The 17,148-nt window shown below is 49.2% G+C and overlaps 1 protein-coding gene across 5 annotated transcripts in view; it reads right to left on the reverse strand.

Moving 5' to 3' along the window:
• The window catches only part of ppp1r16a (protein phosphatase 1, regulatory subunit 16A), an 84,196-nt gene extending 70,032 nt beyond the window's left edge, over window positions 1–14,164 (reverse strand). For 3 of the 5 annotated variants that reach the window (XM_060825256.1, XM_060825255.1, XM_060825258.1), the window contains exon 1: window positions 14,047–14,164. The gene's annotated coding sequence lies outside the window, so the exon portion shown is untranslated. Of the gene's footprint in view, window positions 1–3,697; window positions 3,803–14,046 lie in introns of those variants that run through there. The other 2 variants (XM_060825257.1, XM_060825260.1) reach the window with 2 other exon arrangements.
• Window positions 14,165–17,148: the final 2,984 nt, after the last annotated feature.

Consider the following 17,148-nt stretch of genomic DNA (forward strand, 5'->3'; position numbering starts at 1 on the left):
TTCAGCCTCTCCCTGTAGCTCAGATCCTCCAACCCTGGCAACATCTTTGTAAATCTTTTCTGAACCCTTTCAAGTTTCACAACATCTTTCCGATAGGAAGGAGACCAGAACTGCACACAGTATTCCAACAGTGGCCTAACCAATGTCCTGTACAGCCACAACATGACCTCCCAACTCCTCTATTCAATACTCTGACCAATAAAGGAAAGCATACCAAACGCCGCCTTCACTATCCTATCTGCCTGTGACTCCACTTTCAAGGAGCTATGAACCGGCACTCCAAGGTCTCTTTGTTCAGCAACACTCCCCAGGACCTTACCATTAAGTGTATAAGTCCTGCTAAGATTTGCTTTCCCAAAATGCACACCTCGCATTTATCGGAATTAAATTCCATCTGCCACTTCTCAGCCCATTGGCCCATCTGACCAAGATCCTGTTGTAATCTGAGGTAACCCTCTTCGCTGTCCACTACACCTCCAATTTTGGTGTCATTTGCAAACTTACTAGCTATACCTTTTATACTCACATCCAAATCATTTATATAAATGACGAATAGTAGTGGACCCAGCACCAATCCTTGTGGCACTCCACTGGTCATAGGCCTCTAGTCTGAAAAACAACCCTCCACCACCACCCTCTGTCTTCTACCTTTGAGCCAGTTCTGTATCCAAATGGAGAGTTTTCCCTGTATTCCATGAGATCTAACCTTGCTAACTAGTCTCCCAGAGGGAACCTTGTCGAACGCCTTACTGAACTCCATATAGATCACATCTACTGCTCTGCCCTCATCAATCCTCTTTGTTACAAACTCAATCAAGTTTGTGAGACATGATTTCCCACACAAAGCCACGTTGACTATCCCTAATCAGTCCTTGCCTTTCCAAATACACGTACATCCTGCCCCTCAGGATTCCCTCCAACATCTGTGTCTAGGTCTGCTTTAACTGGTGACTGTATGTCACACTACAGCCAGCTTACTGTATATCGAAGTAACAGGAGACTGGAGATAACAGACAAGGCACAAGTTCTCTTTTCAATGCAAGAAAATATATTTTGTTGTTCTTCTCAAGCTCAGGATTCTCTTCCCCACATGGGTACCTCATCCATGGCAGAGCAGGAGGTTAATCTAAGATGCTTGCTGGTGTTTTAACGGAGGTGTCGCTGCTGAGACTCAGGTACAGGATTAACATCCTGAAGCAGCTGAATGCCGTCAGTGCAGTACAGGCAACAGCCTGTCAACCATCCAGATCTGGTGCTCAAAGGCTGAATCCACTGGCCTTGCTGATCCAGCTACAATATCACAGAATCACAACAGTTACAGTACAGACAGAGGCTGTTTGAACAGACTTACCTGCATCAACAAACTGTAGAAGCAATTTACCAAGTGCCACTCCCTAGCCTTTCCTCCATAGCTCTGCACACTGTGCCTTTACCAGTAATAATGTGATTGCCCCTCGAATACCTCAACTGAAGCCTCCACACAGTCTCAGGCAGTGCATTCCAGATCCTAACCACTTGCTGTCTGAAAGTCTCTCTGCAGGTATTGTTGCTTCTTTAGCCAATCACCTTAAATCTGTGCACTCCCATTTCCAACACGGGAAACTCCCCGTTTATATTCTATCCATAAGGAAAACAGGATCAACTGAAAAACTTGCCTAGTTACTATCCAATCCTCTCAATCATCAGAAAAGCCACAGAACGAGGCATCAAGTGACACCTACTCAGTGATGTAGCTCAGATACTACCAGAAGGAGTCAGCTTCAGACTTTACGAATGCCTTAATTCAGGCCGGGGGAAAAAGAGATACAGTTCCCTCAACTGTAATTCAGGACAAGCTGCTGTCTGCTCATCAGGGGTGCTTGATGCTGAGAAGGCAGCAACGAAGGGAACTGCAGTCAATTCATGGTTTTGTAACAATTATGCTATATTCATGGGAGGCAATGGTGGTAAAGTTTAGTCACGACACTTCTACAATTAAACATCACACTTCTAATGGGGGACTAGGAGTCATTTCAGACTGTGCCCAGGATACTGACACGGTGGTGATGGTAGGGCATGACCATGATCCGACTGATGGTTTGTCATTGATTCTCTCTCAGTCATTTAGGGAGACAATTTCCACACAGTAGGGGTCCACAAACAGCAACCCGAGAAACGAGTGGATTTCTTTGTGCTGCTGGATATGTGATAAGCACTTTTTCAATATCTAGGTGTAGCTTTATAAGCTAGATGCTACTAGGCAAGGTCAGACCAGTGAGAGCATGAATACTGGCAAACAACTTGCAAAGGAGAAAGTGAGGTCTGCAGATGCTGGAGATCAGAGCTGAAAATGTGTTGCTGGAAAAGCGCAGCAGGTCAGGCAGCATCCAAGGAGCAGGAGAGTCGACGTTTCGGGCATGAGCCCTTCTTCAGGAATGTGGAAAGTGTGTCCAGCAGGCTAAGATAAAAGGTAGGGAGGAGGGACTTGGGGGAGGGGTGTTGGAAATGCGATAGGTGGAAGGAGGTTAAGGTGAGGGTGATAGGCCAGAGAGGGGGTGGGGGCGGAGAGGTCGGGAAGAAGATTGCAGGTTAGGAAGGCGGTGCTGAGTTCGAGGGATTAGACTGAGACAAGGTGGGGGAAGGGGAAATGAGGAAGCTGGAGAAATCTGCATTCATCCCTTGTGGTTGGAGGGTTCCTAGGCGGAAGATGAGGCGCTCTTCCTCCAGGCGTCGTGTTGCTATGGTCTGGCGATGGAGGAGTCCAAGGACCTGCATGTCCTTGGTGGAGTGGGAGGGGAAGTTGAAGTGTTGAGCCACGGGATGGTTGGGTTGGTTGGTCTGGGTGTCCCAGAGGTGTTCTCTGAAACGTTCCGCAAGTAGACAGCCTGTCTCCCCAATATAGAGGCGGCCACATCGGGTGCAGCGGATGCAGTAAATGGTGTGTGTGGAGGTGCAGGTGAATTTGTGACGGATATGGAAGGATCCCTTGGGGCCTTGGAGGGAGATGAGGGGGAAGGTGTGGGCGCAAGTTTTGCATTTCCTGCGGTTGCAGGGGAAGGTGCCGGGAGTGGAGGTTGGGTTGGTGGAGGGTGTGGACCTGACGAGGGAGTCACGGAGGGAGTGGTCTTTTCGGAATGCTGATAGGGGAGGGGAGGAAAATATATCCCTGGTGGTGGGGTCTGTTTGGAGGTGGTGGAAATGACGGCGGATGATACGCTGTATACGGTGGTTGGTGGGGTGGTAGGTGAGGACCAGTGGGGTTCTGTACTGGTGGCGATTGGAGGCGCAGGGCTCAAGGGCAGAGGAGCGGGAAGTGGAGGAGATGCGGTGGAGGGCATCATCGATCACGTCTGGAGTGAAATTGCAGTCTTTGAAGGAGGCGGCCATCTGGGTTGTTCGGTATTGGAACTGGTCCTCCTGGGAGCAGATGCGACAGAGACGAAGGAATTGGGAGTGTGGGCTGGCGTTTTTACAGGGGGCGGGGTGGGAGGAGGTGTAGTCTAGGTAGTTGTGGGAGTCGGTCGGTTTATAGTAAATGTCTGTGTTGATTCAGTCGCCCGAGATAGAAATGGAATCGTCTAGGAAGGGGAGGGAGGAAAGAGGGAGGAAACAACTTGGAAAGACAGGCTCGGAAAACTGACAGAGACACACAGAGACTGCCTTTACACTATACCGTAAACATCTCTTACAGTAGAATCGCTAAAGATTAGCCTCCCACCTGGAAGGAGATGAGGACAGTTCCAAACTAGCAGTACTCTGGTGATCCAGCTTCCAGGAATGAGGGGTGAGCCAGTCTGTGCAAGTGCTCCCTGATCAAAAGCACCACCGTCCTCAGTTCACAGCGTGCACCGTCAGCAGCGACTGAGATAGACCAGGGCGTGGCACTGTTTATCATTGATCAGACAAGTTATATGACTCAATGGAAAAGTCCCTTTACAAGGAAAAAATCTGTATAAACACTTGATTGACAAGTTGTACCAATTATAAAAGGCTAACTCATCAAACAAAAGGTGTCTATGTTAGATCTGAACTTATCTTTACAACATCCAATCACCAACCCCATCACAAGGGTAGCTAGGAACAGGTAAGACATACTGCTTTGTGAACCATAAAATCCCTACTGTGTAAAAGCAGGTCACTCTGCCCATCCAGTCCACACTGACCCACCTCCCTACCTTATGCCTGTACCTCGGCCTTTCCCATGGCCAATCCACCTGACCTGGACAGGTCTAGATTGTGGGAGGAAACCCACACAGACACGGGGAGAGTGTGCAAACTCCACACAGTCACCCGAGGTGGGAATTGAACCCCGGTCCCTGGCACTGTGAGGCAGCAGTGCTAACCACTGAGCCACCATGCCATCCCACGGTGGCCTTGATCACATCCCCTGAATGAACTAAAACAACAACAATCCAGTCCACTGGGTTTATGTGGGTGTTTACATTCCACACATGCCTTTCTCCAACAAGTAAGCTTCAAATATCCCCTTCAAGCCCTCCACTTAGTTTGGCTTCAATGGTTGATGAGACTTGGGTGTCGTTGGCTGAGCCAACATCTATTTAATCCCTCCTTACCCCCTTGAGAAAGTGGGGGTGAGGTGCCTTCTTGAACCGCTGCAGTCCATGTGCTGTACATGGCCCCACGATGCCCTTAAGGAGGGAATTTGAGGAATGTGACTCAGCGACGGTGAAGAAAGAGTGACATATTGCCAAGTCAGGGTTTGGAGGGGAACTTGCAGTTGGTGGTACCCTGATATATCTGCTGCTCTTGTCTTTCTAGACTTAAGTACCACCCTCTGTGTGAAAAGGTTGCCCCTTAGGTCTCTCTTATATCTTTCCCCTTTCACCCTAAACCTATGTCCTCTAGTTCTGGACTCCCTGACCCCAGGGAAAAGACCTTGTCTATTTACCCTATCCATGCCCTAAATCTCTATAAGGTCACCCCTCAGCCTCCGACACTCCAGGGAAAACAGCCCCAGCCTGTTCAGCCTCTCCCTGTAGCTCAAACCCTCCAACCCCGGCAACATCCTTGCAAATCTTTTCTGAACCCTTTCAAGTTTCTTAACATCCTTCCGATAGGAGGGAGACCAGAACTGCACAATATTCCAACAGTGGCCTAACCAATGTCCTGTACAGCCACAACATGACCTCCCAACTCCTGTACTCAATACTCTGACCAATAAAGGAAAGCATACCAAACGCCTTCTTCACTATCCTATCTACCTGCGACTCCACTTTCAAGGAGCTATGAACCTGCACTCCAAGGTCTCTTTGTTCAGCAACACTCCCTAGGACCTTACCATTAAGTGTATAAGTCCTGCTAAGATTTGCTGTCCCAAATTGCAGCATCTCGCATTTATCTGAATTAAACTCCATCTGCCAGTTCTCAGCCCATTGGCCCATCTGATGACTATGACTCTAAGTGATCGTGGGTTTGGAAAGTGCTGTCTAATGAGCCTCAGTTTCTGTCGTGTACCTTGTAGATGGTATTCCCTGCTGCTGAGCATTGGTCGTGGAGGGAGTGAATATTGAAGTTGGTGGACAGGGTGACTATCAAGAGGGCTGCTTTGTCCTGAATAGTTTTGACCTTAGAGTGTTGTTGGGGCTGAACCCATCCAGACAAGTTGGGAGCATTCCATCACACTCCTGACTTGTGCTTTGTAGATGGTGGACAGACCTTGGGGAGTCAGGAGGTGAGTTATCACAGTTGACCTGCTCGTTTATATTTAAAAAAAGGTCTTTGCCTGGCATTTGTATGGGCAAAATGTTATTTGTCACTTTCCAGCCCAAAACTGGATGTTGTACAGATCTTGGACACGGACTGCTTCAACCTATATCAGAGAAACTGCAAATAATGTTATGTATTGTGCAATCACCACATTTAAGGTGATTGGAAGAAGTCATGAGCTCAAGAGAATTCCTTTCTCAGCCCATCAAAACTTCCCCCAATCCACCTCTGACACCAGCATGATAAAGTGGATGGAATTTCACACAGGCTCCGAGGTCCCGTACTTCCCACGGGAGCCTGTGCCCCACACCCTGAGCCGCCTCCGGAATTTTAGTTTTACGGACGTAAAAAGGCAGGCCCTGTATCGACTGCTGCTGCACACCGTCCACCTCTTCTCCCTCATCCACTGCCCGGACATGCCTTGGCGTGCCCATTTGCCACCGGGCGTTGGGGATCCCCAGTGGAGGGCTCTCTACGCAGGAGTCCCTCCCCCTTTCTCTCGGGGATCTGGGGTGGAGGGTGCTGCATGCAGCAGTCCCCCAACCGCACATTGCGGTGGTTCACAGACTCCCAGCCCAACTGCTTGTTCTGTGGCACTGTGGAGTCCGTGGACCATGTGTATATTGGGTGCGGGCGTTTGGACTCCCTTCTTGATTTTCTTAAAAACCTCCTCCTCTGCTTTTGGTCGCACTTCAGTCCCACGCTCCTGATCTTTGGGCACCCGGTGCGGAGGAGGGAGGGCAGGTCTGAAGACCTCCTCGTGGGTCTGCTCCTGGGCCTGGCCAAACTGGCCATAAACAGGTCCAGGCAGCGGGCCGTGGAGGGGGTCGTTAGTGCCGACTGCCTGCTCCTCTTCCACGGCTACGTTAGGGCCCGGGTGTCCTTGGAGAGGGAGCGCACAGTGTCCACCAACACCCTGGAGTTGTTCAGGGAGAGGTGGGCGCCGCAGGGAGTGGAGTGCATCATTTCCCCCTCCAACTCTATTTTGATTTAGTCCCTGCCCTCCCCTTCACTGTTTGATCACACAGCATTGCCCTTTAATGTGAAGGGCTCTGCTTGTCACTGGCCACTCGGGTGTTTCTTTTCTTCCTGGTGGTAGAAATTTGAATAAAGATTCGTGCACCTTGTGTCTCACACCTGCACACACACACCATGGGGGCAGGGGGAAAAAATAAGCACTACCGCAGTTAGGCGGTAGGGTGGGGGGGGTTAATATAAGAGTGGTGTCACACACTGCAGGGAATGCACAGTAGAGGCTGGCTTTGCCCTGAGCATCTTTGGAGTTTGTTCTTTTTAAAAAAACATTCATTCACAGGATGAAAGCAAAACAAAACCTCAATTCCTTTTCTTGCAGCTTTCCTGAAGTTTTCAGACAGACATTGGATCTTACTTGATTGTGAAATTACAAGACACACTTTGCTCTGAGTTTATGACTGCCAGATAATTTTCCCAGATAAACATCAGCAAAACACAGCAGCAGGGATCTGAACGGAGCCAAGGATTCACGTGTAATCTAACACAGTAACCTAGAAAATTCCATTGCCATTAACAGAAAGTTGAGCTTACAGTTGCAAACCCGCTCTGCAGTGCCTGGCTGTATGCCTTCACAGCACTGAACGTGCCCTAGGCTATTGTTACACTAAGGAACATAAGGAGCTGCTCCAACTAATGAGCATGGCAATGTACTGTGTACTTTTGCTGCATTGGGTAATCCAGAGAGGGCAGGAGTCCAATAACAGCATAAAAATTTGAAAAAAGCCTGGAATTGAAAAGCTAATCTCATAGGAGTAGAACGAGGTCATTCAGCCCATCGATTCTGGCCATCATTCCATCATTGCTGATATGTTTCTCAACCTCATTCTCCTGCCTTCTCCCTGTAACCCTCGATCCCCTCACTAATTAGGTACCTACCTATCTCTGTCTTAAATACACTCAGTAACTTGGTCTCCACAGCCGTCTGTGGCAACGAGTTCTATGGATCCACCATCCTCTGGTGAAATCCCTCATCAAATTTCTAAATGGTCTTCCCTTCACTGAGGGCTATGCCCTTGGGTCTTCATCTCTGCTGCGAGTGAAAACATCTTCTCCATGTCAACCCTATCCAGGCCTCTTAGCATTCATCAAGTCCACATCAACCCTCCGAACACACCCCTCATATACCCTATAACCCTGTATATAGAAGATGGAGAAGCTCTACAGTGTAGAAACAGGCCCTTCGGCCCAACAAGTCCACACTGACCCTCTGAAGAGTAACCCATCCAGACCCATTCCCCTACCCTTTTATCTTACATTTACCCCTGATTAATACACCTAACATCCCTGAACACTATGGGCAATTTAGCATGGTAAATTCACCTAACCTGCACATCTTTGGACTGTGGGAGGAAACCAGAGCACCTGCAGACACAGGGAGAATGTGCAAACTCCACACAGTCAGTCACTAGAGGCTGCAATCGAACCTGGGACCCTGGTGCTGAGAGGCAGCAGTGCTAACCACTGAGCCACAGTGCTGCCCTTTTGTAAGTTTCAATCAGACCTTACCTCATCCTTCTGAACTCCATTGAGTACAGACCCAGGTTCCTCAACAACTCCTTATATGACAGGCCCTCCATCCCCTGCATCATTCGTGTCCTATCTAACTCCAGCACATCTTTCCTGGAGGCCGGAAGAACACAGCAAGCCAGGCAGTATCAGGTGGTGGGACAAGACAATCTTTCCAGTATAACCCTTCTTTGTTGACTTCTCCACCTCCTGATGCTGCCTGGCTTGCTGTGTTCTTCCAGGTTCCTGCTTGTCTAGTTTGGATTCCAGCATCTGCTGTTTTGTCTCAAACAGACGTGAGATCGGCCTTCCTGAGGGTGAACCCACAGAGAGGGACAGGCCCAGGTGGAGACCCTGGCCGTACACTCAGGTCCTGCATGGACCAGCCGGTGGGAGTATTCACTGACATCTTGAACCTCTTCTTCCTCTGATCTGACGTTCCCACCTGCTTCAAGGAAACTACCATCATCCCAATGTCAAAGAAAAACAACATACAACGTGCCTGGTGATTCTGACCTCCATCATTCTGTCACTATGAAGTGCTTTGAGAGTTTGGTCATGGCCACATCATCTCCAGCCTCCCAGCCTGCCTTGATCCTTTGTAAGTCACTTACTGTTACAACAGGTCCACAGCAGATGCCATCTCCCTGACTCTGTACTCATATCTGGACAACAAGGATACCTCCATCAAGCTCCTGTTGATTGACGACAGCTCCACCTTCAAAACCATCATTCCAAACAAACTCACCCCCAAACTCTGAGACCTCGGTCTCAGCCCCCCATTTCTGGAAATGGATCCTGACCCACAGACCGCCATCAGTGAGGATAGGGGACACCACCCCCTCCATGATAATCCTGAACAGCGATACCCCAGAGAGTATGTACTCAGCCCCTGCTATACACCTAATGCACACATAACCATGTGGTCAAATCCCACACCGACTCCATTTACAAGTTTGCTGGCGATGTGACTGATGTGGGTCAGATCAGAAACAACAATGGCCCCGAGTACAGGAAGGAGGTGGAGTGATTAGCAGCATTGTGTAAAGATAAAACACTATCCATCAATGTCAGCAAAACGAAGGAGCTGGTCACTGAGTTCAGGAAGTGGAGTGGAGGGTACACCCCCGTCTGGATCAATGGGGCTGAGGTGGAGATGGTCGTGAACATCAGGTTCCTGGGAGTGACCATCACCAACAATCTGTCCTGGCCCACCCACAAGAAAGCACAACACCTCTCCTTCCTTAGGAGGCTGAGGAAATTCGACATATCCACAGGGGCTCTGACCCATTTTTAACAGATGCACCACAGAAAGGATCCATACGGAACGGTATGGCAACTTCCCAAGACCATGACAAACCAGAGAGTTGTGAACCCAGCCCAGTCCATCAGGATAACCAGCCTATACTTCCCACTGCCTCGGGAAAGCAGCCAACATCATCAGAGACCCTCCCACCCTGGTTATAATCTCTTCTGTCAGGCAGAACATGCAAATGTTTGAATACACATACGAATAGATTCAAACAGCTTCGTCCCCACCATTAGCAGGCTTAGGAATGGACTTCCACTGTTAATGTTGATCTCTCTCTGCACCTTCTCGCAATGTCACACTGTATCCTGCACTCTGTTCTGTTACCCTGCTGCACTTGCATAGTACAGACTGCCTGTAAAGCATGTAAGAAAACAACTTTCACTGCACTTCAGCATGTGACAGTAATAAATAAATAAAAACTGCTTACAATATCCCAAAAGCCCTGCTGCACATCCCTGCTCTTGTATTCTAGTCCTCTTGAAGTGAATGATAACATTACCATGCTTCACCTTCCTCCTCCCCTCTTCATTTGTTTCTTACTCTTTGTATGAATTTGTGTGGTGCTTCCCAAATTACCCAGGGAGGGAAGTCAGAAACCTAATCGACCTATTAGCCGGACCTTGGACATTCGTAAGATTTTAAGAGTCCATTATTAAGGATGAGATTGCAGAGTACCTGTAAGTGCTTGGTAAAATAGGGCTGAGTTAGCACAGCTTCAACAGGGGGAGGTCACACCTGACAAATCTGTTAGAATTCTTTCAGGAGGTAACGAGCAAGTTAGACAGAGGAGAGCCAGTAAATTTTGGATCTTTTTGGGTTTCCAGAAGGCCTTTGACAAAGTGAGGCACAGGGGGCCACTAAAGATAAGAGCCTGTGATGCTAGGGGTAAGGTACTGGCTTGGACAGAGGATTGGCTTACTGGCAGAAGGCAGAGAGTGGGGATAAAAGGATGGCAGCCAGTCTCCACTGGAGTTCCAAAGGGGTCAGTGCTGGGACCACAACTATTCACATTACACATTAGGCCGGATGAAGGAATTGATGGGATTGTTGCTAAGTGCACAAAATGACAAACAACAGATGTTGAGGAAACAGAAGACTACAGAAGGACGTGGACAGATGAGGAGAGTAGACAGAGAAGGACAGCATGGTGGCTTAGTGGTTAGAGCTGCTGCCTCACAGCGCCAGGGACCTGGGTTCGATTCCTGCCTCGGGTGACCATGTGGAGTTTGCACATTCTCCCCGTGTCTGTGCGGGTTTCCTCCCACTCTCACAAAGATGTGCAGGTCAGGTGGATGGGCCATGCTAAAGTGCCCATGGTGTAAGGTGCAGTAGTCAGAGGGAAATATATGGAAGGGTAATGGGTCTGGGTGGGTCCTCATTTGGAGGTCAGTGTGGATGTGTTGGGCCTGTTTCCATACGGTAGGGTATCAGAAGTGGCAGATGGAATACAAACTTGGGAAAATGTAAGGTTATGTACTTCACTAGGAAGAATAGCAACATCGAATATTATCTAAATGGGGAAAGGGCTCTGGCACTCTGAAGCCACAAAGGGAGTTGGGAGCCAGAGTTCAGGATTCTCTTAAAGATTAAGATGTAGGTTCAGTAAGCAGAAAGACAAATGTAATGTTTGCCGGGCTGGAATACAAGAGCAGCGATATGCTGGTCAGAGCGCATTTGGAATATTATGGGCAGTTTTGGGCCCAGTATCTAAGGAAAACCTGCTGGCATTTGAAGGGGTCCAGAGGAGGTTTACAAAAATGATCCTGGGGATGAAGGGCTTGTTGTATATGAGGAGCTGTTGAGGACTCTGGGTTTGTACTCAATGGAGTTTAGAAGGATATGGGGGAGGTGGTGGGCAGTGGGATTGGATTGAAGTTTACAGAATACGGAGGGGCCTAGACGGAGTAGATGTGTCGAAGATGTTTCCACTATTAGGAGAGACGAGGACCCGAGGGCAAAGCCTCAGAGTGAAGGGACAACCCTTTAGAATGGAGATGAGGGGGAATTTCTTCAGTTAGAGGGTGGGGAATCTGTGGAACTCCTTGCCGCAGAGGGCTGTGGAAGCCCGGTTATTGAGTGTATTTAAGAGAGATAGATAGGTTCCTGATTGCCATGAATGCTTCATCCCTAACTTTTGAACTTGTATGTTTGGCTCTTGATTCATTGATGATGGGGAGATTTGTGCAGCTTCCTCCTTCAGCAAGTTGTTTACTTTCCGGTGTTATAAAAAGACAGGATGCAACAGGATTTGAGCTTTCAACCGATCCCACTGGTTGTGGGATCTCTTAGCTCAGCCTTGTATGTAGTCCCGTTTGGTAGTTTCACCAGGTTGACACCCCATCTTCAGGTTTGCTTGGTGTTGCTCCTGGCATACCCTCCTGCACTCCCCATCGAATCTTGCCATTCAAGGAAATAATGGGTGATCTGGTGTGGTCTCAACTCCACTTTCTTGCCCTTCCATCATAACCTTAGACTCCTGATCTGTCGAGAATCTTGCTAACTCAGCCTTGAGAATAAATTTAAATTAAAGTTTTCTCCAAAGGAAATTCAGAGGCAGCGAACTGAACCACAAAACCAAATGACTAAGGTATGAGTTCATTCTGCATCAACACGAACAGCAACATTGAAGGAACACATTTATAAAGCATCTTAAACAATAACTTATATTTTTACAGCAGATTTAGTGTAATAGAACATCCCGAGACGGTTTGCAGAAGTATGTAACACCCACAAACCTTAAAGGTTATGGTCTGCCCTCAACAAAGCACTGAAACTAAACACCCCTGCCCAAATCTGAAAGCTAAGCCCCAAATTACTAAGCCACAATGCTAAACATCTGCCCCTACACTTCAGAATAGACGAAACTCAGACACCAATGCTAATAGCATCTCTCTCTTCCCCCCCCCACCAAAACTTACAGGAACCCCCACTTGGGTAATAAACTACCTGCAATTTTGACCTTTGGCCCTTGTCCCTGTTATTTTCCCGTAGAAAGTGAGGACTGCAGATGCTGGAGATCAGAGTCGAGAGTGTGGTGCTGGGAAAGCACAGCCGGTCAGGCAGCATCCAAGGAGCAGGAGAACTGACATTTTGGGCACATGCCCATCATGAGGGCAGCCAGAGGGAGACTGCAGTGGGAGTTGTAACAGTTAAGAGAGATGATAATGTTGAAGCTCAACAAGAACGTTTTGGCTGATTTTTACCCAATGACGTTTTAAAAACCTATCCACAGGATGTGGGTATCGTTGTCTGGACTGTTTACTGCCTTTTTTGCCAGCTGGTTTTGAACAAAATGTCTTGTTCATCTATTCCAGAGGTTGGGGGGATAAAATGAACCACATTGCTGTGGGTCTGGAGTCACACATAAACCAGACTTCATATGGATGGTAGATTGCTCTTCCGAAAAACATTAATGAACTAGATGGGTTTTTAAACAACAATTGACAGTTTTCCCATCGCTACCATAGGAACCTATAAAGTTCTAACAAGAAGAGACAGGGTAAACGTACAATCCGGATGGGAGTGGGGTCCAGAATCAGGAATCACAGTCGAATGATACAAAAGGTAGGCCATTTAGGAAGGAGACGAGATATATCTTCACCCAGAGAAAGGGGAATCTGTTACAGAAAGCGATTGAAGCCAGAATATTTAAATGCTTTCGAGAAAGTTAGCTACGGCTATTAAAGCTAAAGGGATCAAGGAGAGTGAAGAGAAAGTGGGGACAGGGGACTGAGTTATTTGAACAACTGTGGTCATATTGATCTGACTTTATTTATTTATTTGTATGCCACATGCATCTTGTTAGAAAACACAGTGAAAGGTGTTGCACAGTGTTGCCACTCTCCAGCAACAACTTTAAAACTCAAAAATAAACCAAAACATAGAATATAACGACGGAAACTGAAGAGATGAAGAAAGTGTCCAACTTCACAGTCCTTTCCTGCTAAGTGCTCAATCACAGGCCATGGTCCTGCTGGCCAGGATAGAGTCCCCTTCGCAAAGCGCTGGAACAAAAGTAAACAGCTTTTGGTGCCATCTCACCTCCTCCTGCTGTGCTTTTCCAGCGCCACCATTTTTGACTGTTGTTGAATGGCAGAGCAGGGCAGAAGGGCCAAATGGCCTCCTCCTACTCCTATTTTCTATGAATCCATGCCACCCAGATCAATAGCCTGAGGCAGCTCTGGACTGTGAGATTGGGTGGGGGTGGGGGGAAACAAGAAGGGGGGGTCAAGAGGGAGGGGGGAAAAGGAAGGAGAGAGGGAGGGAGTGAGGAGGAGGGGGGGAAGAGGGAGTGAGGAGGAGGGGGGGGAAGAGGGAGTGAGGAGGAGGGGGGGAAGGGGCCACCCTGAGAGAGAGGAAAACCCCGGGGGGGGGGGGGGGGGGAAGGAGCCTCCCCCACCTGGAGGGGGCTGTAGGCCAGGCCCCGGACTCCAAGTCCCCCCGCCCCAGCACCTGGCCCCCCCTTCCCGCTCCGCCCCGGTACTCACAGCTCTCCACTCAGGCCGCTGTCAGTCCCCGGACTCACGCAGCGCCGGTCGCGGGAGGATGAGACAGAGCGCGGGCTCCATTCACGGGGCCTAGGCCTCAGGCTTCACCGACTCCCGTTTCCCCGGCAACCGCCGCCATCTTGGTAACCCCGCCCCCTCCCGCAGTTTGTTTTTCCCCAACCTCGGAAAACTCAAATATTATTTTAAACAATCCCTTTCTTCCCACTTCTCACTACAAATGAATACAGAGTGAACTGTGTATGGTCAATTAAAACCCTTAGTTTTATTGAGCCGGTGGTCACCTCTGACCCCCAGCGGCGTCACCTAGCAACATGTCACGGCCCTCTCCAAATCAGGAGAGATATTTACTGTCAATGATTGTTTTATTTTATAAAATGTTTTATCTGTTCAGTGCTGCAGCATTCTAGTGATTATTTATTTTGTTTGGTTTTAGTGGGATATCGGGTGAGGTCACGGGGTCTGGTAGTTATGGGAGCCGTCGTCATGGCGGTGTCCATAGTAACTGGAGCCGATGGTGACGGCGGGGGTGAAGGCAGGGTCAGCCTTTAAAGGGGCTCTTCAAGCACCTTGCTGTCGGCGGACGAAAAATAAAAAAGGAGGAAAGGGAATGGAATGGAAAATGTGAAGATTTAGGGAAGGAGGAAGCCCCCTCCACACAATCCTGGGAGGAGCTGGAAAGTCTCCCTTGGAACAGACGTGTCCATTAGACTGTAAAATGTAAGGAGTAGGCCATTCAGCCCATCCAGCCTGCTGACCCTTTGAGTTTGACTCTTTGTTGGCTACGTAGAACATAGCCCTCCTGAGGAAGGGCTTGTGCCCGAAACGTCGAATTTCCTGCTCCTTGGATGCTGCCTGACCTGCTGCGCTTTTCCAGCAACACATTTTCAGCTCTTTGTTGGCTACGTAGAACAGTTGATCTTCCGTAATTACACCGGCACCACTCCCCACCTCTTCCTCCGCTACATTGATGACTGCATTGGCGCCACCTCGTGCTCCCGTGAGGAGGTTGAGCAATTCATCAACTTCACCAACACATTCCACCCTGACTTTAAATTTACCTGGACCATCTCTGACACCTCCCTCCCCTTCCTGGACCTCTCCATCTCCATTAATGACGACCGACTTGACACTGACATTTTTTACAAACCCACCGACTCCCACAGCTACCTGGATTACACCTCTTCCCACCCTACCTCCTGCAAAAATGCCATCCCGTATTCCCAATTCCTCCGCCTCCGCTGTATCTGCTCCCAGGAGGACCAGTTCCACCATAGAACACACCAGATGGCCTCCTTCTTTAGAGACCGCAATTTCCCTTCCCACATGGTTAAAGATGCCCTCCAACGCATCTCGTCCACATCCCGCACCTCCGCCCTCAGACCCCACCCCTCCAACCGTAACAAGGACAGAACGCCCTAGTGCTCACCTTCCACCCTACAAACCTTCGCATAAACCAAATCATCCGCCGACATTTCCGCCACCTCCAAAAAGACCCCACCACCAGGGATATATTTCCCTCCCCACCCCTTTCTGCCTTCCGCAAAGACTGTTCCCTCCGTGACTACCTGGTCAGGTCCACGCTCCACTACAACCCACCCTCCCATCCTGGCACCTTCCCCAGCCCCCACAGGAACTGTAAAACCTGTGCCCACACCTCCTCCCTCACCTCTATCCAAGGCCCTAAAGGAGTCTTCCACATCCATCTCATCCACCAATATCATTTATTTTATCCATTGCTCCCAACGCGGTCTCCTCTACCTTGGGGAGACTGGACGCCTCCTAGCAGAGCGCTTTAGGGAACATCTCCGGGACACCCGCACCAATCAACCACACCGCCCTGTGGCCCAACATTTCAACTCCTCCTCCCACTCTGCCGAGGACATGGAGGTCCTGGGCCTCCTTTACCGCCGCTCCCTCACCACCAGACGCCTGGAGGAAGAACGCCTCATCTTCCGCCTCGGAACACTTCAACCCCAGGGCATCAATGTGGACTTCACCAGTTTCCTCATTTCCCCTTCCCCCACCTCACCCTAGTCCCAAACTTCCAGCTCAGCACTGTCCCCATGACTTGTCCGGACTTGTCCTACCTGCCTAGCTCCTTTTCCACCTATCCACTTCACCCTCTCCTCCCTGACCTATCACCTTCATCCCCTCCCCCACTCACCTATTGTACTCTATGCTACTTTCTCCCCACCCCCACCCTCCTTTCACTTATCTCTGCAACCTGCCGGCTCTTTGCCTTTATTCCTGATGAAGGGCTTTTGCCCAAAATGTCGATTTTCCAGCACCACTCCAATCTAGCCTCTGGTTTCCAGCATCTGCAGTCTTTGTTTTTACCTTTGAGTTTGACTACCCATAGAGTAAAAAGTGAGGTCTGCAGATGCTGGAGATCAGAGCTGAAAATGTGTTGCTGGTTAAAGTGCAGCAGGTCAGGCAGCATCCGAGGAGCAGGAAATTCGACGTTTCGGGCACAAGCCCTTCATCAGGAATGACTACCCATGGCTGGTAGTCTGTCAGTGGGAAGGAGGTCTCAAGGCTAGAGCTTTCCAACGCCAAGGGAGAACGAAGTCTAGGAGTTGCTGGAGAGAGCCGTCAGCGTCTGTGCAGAGAGGGAGGAAGCAGAGGTAATGTTTCGGGCCCAGTGGCCCTTCTCCAAGATGGGGACTTGGGCTGATGGGGAGGGAGACCCCTTGGCCATCAAATCCTTCAAACAGTTCCCGGGTCTCACGCCCTCCCCTTGCTCCCCCTCGAGGAGACTGGTGGACAAGTCACTCCCGTCCACCTCCTTCTGGGATGTGCCTTGACAAAGAGGCTTGAAGAGAAATTTTTTTACATTCATGCTGGCTTGGCCCAGCATTTATTGTCCATCCCTAATTTCCCAGAGGTTCAAATCCCACCACGGGAAAAGGTGGAATTTGAATCCAATAAAGAATCGGAAATAAGAATCTAATGAATCTCATTGCTGTGGGTTTGTGGGTCAGACCAAGTAAGGATGGCAGTTTCCTTCCCTGAAGGACAATAGTGAGCCTGGTGGATTTTGTCCTGATAATGTTCAATAGTTTCACGGTCATCATTAGATTC

The sequence above is a fragment of the Hemiscyllium ocellatum genome, chromosome 5 (assembly GCF_020745735.1).
Source record: "Hemiscyllium ocellatum isolate sHemOce1 chromosome 5, sHemOce1.pat.X.cur, whole genome shotgun sequence".
Taxonomy (NCBI): domain Eukaryota; kingdom Metazoa; phylum Chordata; class Chondrichthyes; order Orectolobiformes; family Hemiscylliidae; genus Hemiscyllium; species Hemiscyllium ocellatum.